This window comes from Phalaenopsis equestris, unplaced genomic scaffold (genome assembly GCF_001263595.1).
Source record: "Phalaenopsis equestris unplaced genomic scaffold, ASM126359v1 Scaffold000366, whole genome shotgun sequence".
Taxonomy (NCBI): Eukaryota; Viridiplantae; Streptophyta; class Magnoliopsida; order Asparagales; family Orchidaceae; genus Phalaenopsis; species Phalaenopsis equestris.
In genome coordinates this window covers 79,233-84,772 of record NW_018164808.1, presented here as the reverse complement: position 1 = coordinate 84,772, position 5,540 = coordinate 79,233, and the positions used below count along the sequence as shown (strand labels likewise).

General features: G+C 33.2%; 1 long non-coding RNA gene across 8 annotated transcripts; it reads right to left on the bottom strand.

The window, feature by feature from the left end:
- Window positions 1-466: 466 nt before the first annotated feature.
- LOC110026357 lies at window positions 467-3,917 on the bottom strand. Of its 8 annotated transcripts, none has more exons than XR_002294195.1 (4): window positions 3,217-3,917; window positions 2,922-3,109; window positions 943-2,790; window positions 467-857 (listed from the first exon to the last, which is right to left on the bottom strand). It is a non-coding gene; the product is annotated as an uncharacterized LOC110026357 (long non-coding RNA). The 8 variants fall into 8 exon arrangements; XR_002294191.1 differs by having other exon boundaries at window positions 943-1,637; window positions 2,483-3,109; window positions 3,217-3,916; XR_002294192.1 differs by having other exon boundaries at window positions 943-2,587; window positions 2,708-3,109; window positions 3,217-3,916.
- Window positions 3,918-5,540: the final 1,623 nt, after the last annotated feature.

Sequence of the window (5,540 nt, the reverse complement as noted above, 5' to 3'; positions counted from 1 at the left end):
AAATTAAGTGCTACTGAGAGGAGAATGCTCTGGTGGATGAGTGGCTTTACTTTTAGAAACAATGTGAAACGAATACATCTATAAAAGTTGGAGTAGCTCCAGTGGCAAACAAGATTACAGCTGCCTTAGATGGTCTGGTCACATTAAACGTTGACCGCTTAAAGATTGTGTTAAAAAAGGTAGAGCTGACTTAAAAAGACAAGGGCATTTTGTATAAAAAATCATTTTATTTTATTAGAATTAAATGAAAATATGGAAAATATGACAATATGACACTCAATAGGACACAATGGAGACATAAGATTCATATAGGCTTGCTGTTGTTTGTTGTACATACATATCATCCAATTGTTGTGCATTTGCATATATAACAACTAAACTTTAACCTGGTTCGCCTTTTTTAATGGCAACCTTGCATATCTATATGGATTGCCTAAGAAACCTGCACCCAAGCCGTCCTCAATAGTTTCAGCACAAGGAAAAATTCCAACTTTATTTCAAAGTCAATCCATGCATCATCATCGCTTCCCTCAATGAAGAACAAGAAACAAAAACCAAAAACAAAAATAGGGAAATATACATGTGTAGCACACAATTCTTATGTATTTACACATCTCACATCCAAACTTTCATATTTACCTATATAGCAATTTGGAGCTTTAAAACTCCATCCTCAATAGTTTCAGTGCAGGGGAAAAAAAAAAGGGATATTGATATTCATACCACTGAATTCTTAAATATTTAAACTTCACATGATTCTCCTTAATAGCAGCCTTGCATGCCATAAGTCCATCCTCCATAGCTTCATTACAATAAGAAATTCCATCTTGAGTACAAGATCAATCAATGAATCGTCACTGCTTCCCTCAAAAAAAACCAAGAAATAGAATTTAAAAATTAAATGAAAATATGTGATTTACATACATACGACCGAATTCTTACGTATTTAAACTTCACATGGCTCATTTTATATGATGGCAGCCTAACATGTCTATGTGATTTGCCTGAGAAGACTCCAACCAGGAAAAATTCCATCCTTGGTTCAATATTAATGAATGATTCATCATCATTTCCCTCAACAAAAAGCAAGAAACATGATCTCAAAATAAAAATTAAATACGGAAAATTTACATACATACCTAAGAATTATAATGTATTTACACATCTCATGGTTCACCTTATTTAATGGCACCCTAGCATGTATATAAAAGCTAACAGAGAAGCTTCCCCGGATGAATTCCTCAATAGCTTTGAGAATAAAGAAAACTTCCAGCTTAAGCTCAAGGTCAAACGATCATTCGCCATCACTTCCCTCATTGTAGAACAAGAATATGACAATAAAATTAAAATAATAGAAAGTTTAACATACATACCACTGATCTCTTATACATTCAACTTTCTTACGGTTCTTTCCTGGCAGTCCAGCATGGTAGATTTTAGAAAATTAGGTGAACTCGGATTTGGTAAATTTCAACAGGATTACAACCTAAAAACTGTTAAATCCTAGAAATGATAACATTTAAAATCACAAACATAAGTTAGTTGAAACGGAAGCTAATTCCTGCTTAATGGCATACCAAACAACCCTTTATCTTCCAATCCATCCTCCGAATCATAACATGAACTGCAGGTGTTGCCTGAGAGGTGTGAAGCCCAATACAAGATAAGCTAATTAGGCCAAAACCGACGAAGCAACAAGGAGGACAAAAGGACAACCGAGTGATCCAATTGAGAACAAAAAATACATAATAAAAAATAAAAAATAGCAGCCTTGCATGTCCATAAAGCCATCCTCCGTATTTCATTACATGACAAATTCCCATCTTACGTACAAGATCAATCACTGATTCATCATCGCTTCCCTCATAGAATAGCATAAAGTAGAAAATAAAAATAAAATTTTAAGCGTGCTAGAAAATTCATGGCGGTAGAGTAATGGATTATCGTCTTGGCGTTGCACGATAATTCAACACACTCTCAAATAAAAGAAAACAACCAGCAGTGACACCAAATTTTGATTTGAATTGGATTGGACCAATTTTGATACCATTGGGTCCGCCTCGTCAAGCAAGTCTATTTGACTGTAAGTTTGCTGAAATTGGGGCTTTAGAAGAATTCTTATCAAAGTTTACACATTTTTTCCTTAAAAGATTGTCTAAAGCTCCGTGGCATACCTCGAGATTAGTGTTGAAAGTTGGAATTTTGTTGATGGTGTATCAAGATTATAATGGGACATCTACATACCACAAAATTTGTATGTATTTAAACTTCACATCGTTCATTTTATTTAATGGAAAACTAGCAAGCATATGCAAGAAGCCTGAAAAGACTCCGACCAGGCTATCCTCCATAGCTCGAGTAAAAGTAAATATTCCATCTCAAGCTTAAGGTCGATCAATGATTCATCATCATTTTCCTCAATGAACACCCAAAACATAATCTTAAAATGAAAAAAAGAAAAATTGAAAATTTACATACATACCACAGAACTCTTATGTATTTAAACTTCACGTTCCGATTATTTAATGGCATTCTTACTGTCTATTTAGTCTGCCTGAGAAGCTTCGCCCCATGCCATCCACCATAGCTTGAGAACAAAAAAAATTTCCATATTAAATTCAAGGTCCATCGATGATTTGCCATCACTTCCCTCGATGAAGAACAAGAGCGGGAATCTAAAAAATAAGATTAAAAAAGAGTTACGTACAAACCACTGAATTCTTATGCATTTAACCTTCATATGGTTCCCAATGTTTAATGGCAGCACTGGATGGCTGAATTTAACAAACCCTGCGAAGCCAGATTTAGTAAATTTAGAGAGGATTAAAACCAGAAAACTGTTAAATCCCTGGAATGATGAGATTTAAAATCCCAAATATATGTTCGTTGAAACGGAAGCTAATTCCTTCTTAATGGGATACCAAAAAACACTTTATCATCTTCCAATCCATCCTCCGAATAATAACATGACTGCCCGGATTGCCTGAGAGGTGCGAAGCCCCACACACCAGGCCATCTTTCATGACTTGCCATTCGGAAAAAAGTGTTGTTCTACAAATATCTATTTACAAATCGAACACCCACATTGATCGAGAAGCATCCCTGAGTCCTGATGTAATAATAACACAATAACACATTAATAATAACACACAATAACATCTGAATAACACACAATAACACCTGAATAATACAAGGGGAATATAAGGGATCGATCACCTCCACGGAGCGGCTTAATTTTATTAACGTAGCTCTAAGTGCGGAGTACTGATGTAATATTTTTTCAAGAATCAGAGAAGAGAATAAAGAACATTTCATTATTCTAATCTTGCTGAACTCTAAAAATATTTGGAAGATTTACATAAATACAAGATAATCACCTGCAGAGAACAAGAAACATTGCTATTTACAAATCAAGCATCTAGGTGATTTTTTGAACTATCGGAGTATTTACGCCTGTCACGATCAAACCATTGCAAAGTTGACAAAAATGAAAAATAAGAGTTGTGGTTTTATCATGACCTTTGATATTTCAGTAATAATTTGAGAAATGGATGAAAGAGAGTGCTTAATCGCCCCAAAATTTTTGGCCCAAATCCTAACAAAGCTAAATCCAGGAGTAGGGCGAGAGGAGCTTGGCAGGAAGGAAAAGAAATACGAGGGTTAAACGGACAGGAGCAGAGTAGAAAGAGGAGATATAAGAGAGCTTTAGAGATTTGTACACTGCGATCCCGTCGTCATCTTCCCTCCCAGCAAGCTGCAGACGCCACCGTACTGCCTCGGGTTTCGGGCACGGGAGGAGAAGAAAGGGGAAAGTAGGCAACGGTTTCCGGGGGAAACCGGGAAGGGTGAAGCGAGGCAGACGAGGTTTGCTGAAAGGAATGGGAAATGAGTAGGTTTCGGATTTAATGTAATTTTTATTAGTAGCATTTGCATTGATGCTGCTCAATTTTTATGCAATTACCCTGCAGCCTTTAACATAGACTTGGTAGCGTAAAGATGAAAAGTGAATTTCAGGTTTTAGATATGTAAATACATAGGAATCCAGTGATATGGTTTAAATACCTTTTTTTAATTAAATTAATTATAATTAATGCTATTAATTTAAAATAATATCGAATTAATCATAATTTAAAATTTATTTGTAATAATTTATAATTTATAAATATAAATTGATTTGGAATGATGGCCAATTATTAATTAATTAACAAATAAGACTTGTTAAATAAGAAAATAGTTTGATAAATGATTAAATTAAAATTTTGATTAATTAGTAAACAAATAATCATTCATTTATTAACAAAATTACAAATAATTTTTGAATTAAATTTATTGACGCTTAATAATTGCATAATTTATATGTAATACTAAACTTATATTTCAGCTAATAGACCAAATACTCAGATAAATTTTCAAGCATTTTCATTGGATAAATTTAACAGATTAGTTTACCAAAGCATAAACGCTAATGCAGCTAGAATTTCATAGCAATCAGTGAAGATGCACATATAAAATGTGTCAGCACGAATCTCGAGATAATAATCAAGATATAGATTAGAAAGCCTCCTGACCGACTAAAAAACCCAACTTAGAATCAGCCTGCCAAAAAAACCAACTAGCCACACCAAAGCCAACTAGTCCCCCGATCAAAAGCCAAATGAAATCCACTTAGTCGTCCGACCCAAACAGAGCAGAAGCTCCAGGCATGCAAAACAACTAGAATGCCCTGCAAACTTCAAGCTTCATCACTACTAGAAAAATTTGGAGACGAATAGGCTATGAGCTTTCTGATTGTCTCCAAACTTTTTATTGCTGTCGTGGAAAGCTTTCTTAGCTTCAAAACCTGTAAAAGAAGGTTTCAAACATGGAAAGGAATTGAACATCAATTACTTGCTAAGTTGCTCAACAGGATTCACAAAGTTGGGACAGCATACATTCGATCTGCACTAGCAATTTATCTCATGAAGTTCATTTTTTTGTGAATGGGTAGGTCCAAAAGCACGCAAGAATCACGATAACAAAGTATACAGCAATAAGATCTTCCTTTGCAGTTAAAAACAACCTGAGAAATTCACAGAAATGTTTCTAAGACTAGGGATTTATAAAAATCCAGCTTGCTTAGCATAAAACAATACCAAAACCTTACAAAATCCAAGGCTTGATATACCATCACTTTTATTTCCTATTTTTATTTTAATTAAAAAAAATATTTGATTGATATAACTTTTATATTTTTTATTTTTTATTTTTAAAAAAAAATCAACTTTTTTTTAATACTCAAAACACCTAAAAGATATTTGAGTGCTTTTAAAACCAACCAATTCCATCAAAAATGTTTTAATTTTAATCAAAACAAAAATAAAACAAATTACGAAATTGAAAAATAAAAAATAAAAAATAAAAACTGATCTCATCAGTTCTATTTCTATATTTTTGTTTTTATCTTGTTTTGTTTATATTTTGATTTAAAACAAAAAATATTTGATTATTTGAATAAAATATAGTTGTTTTAAAAATATTCAAAACATTTACAATTTATTTTG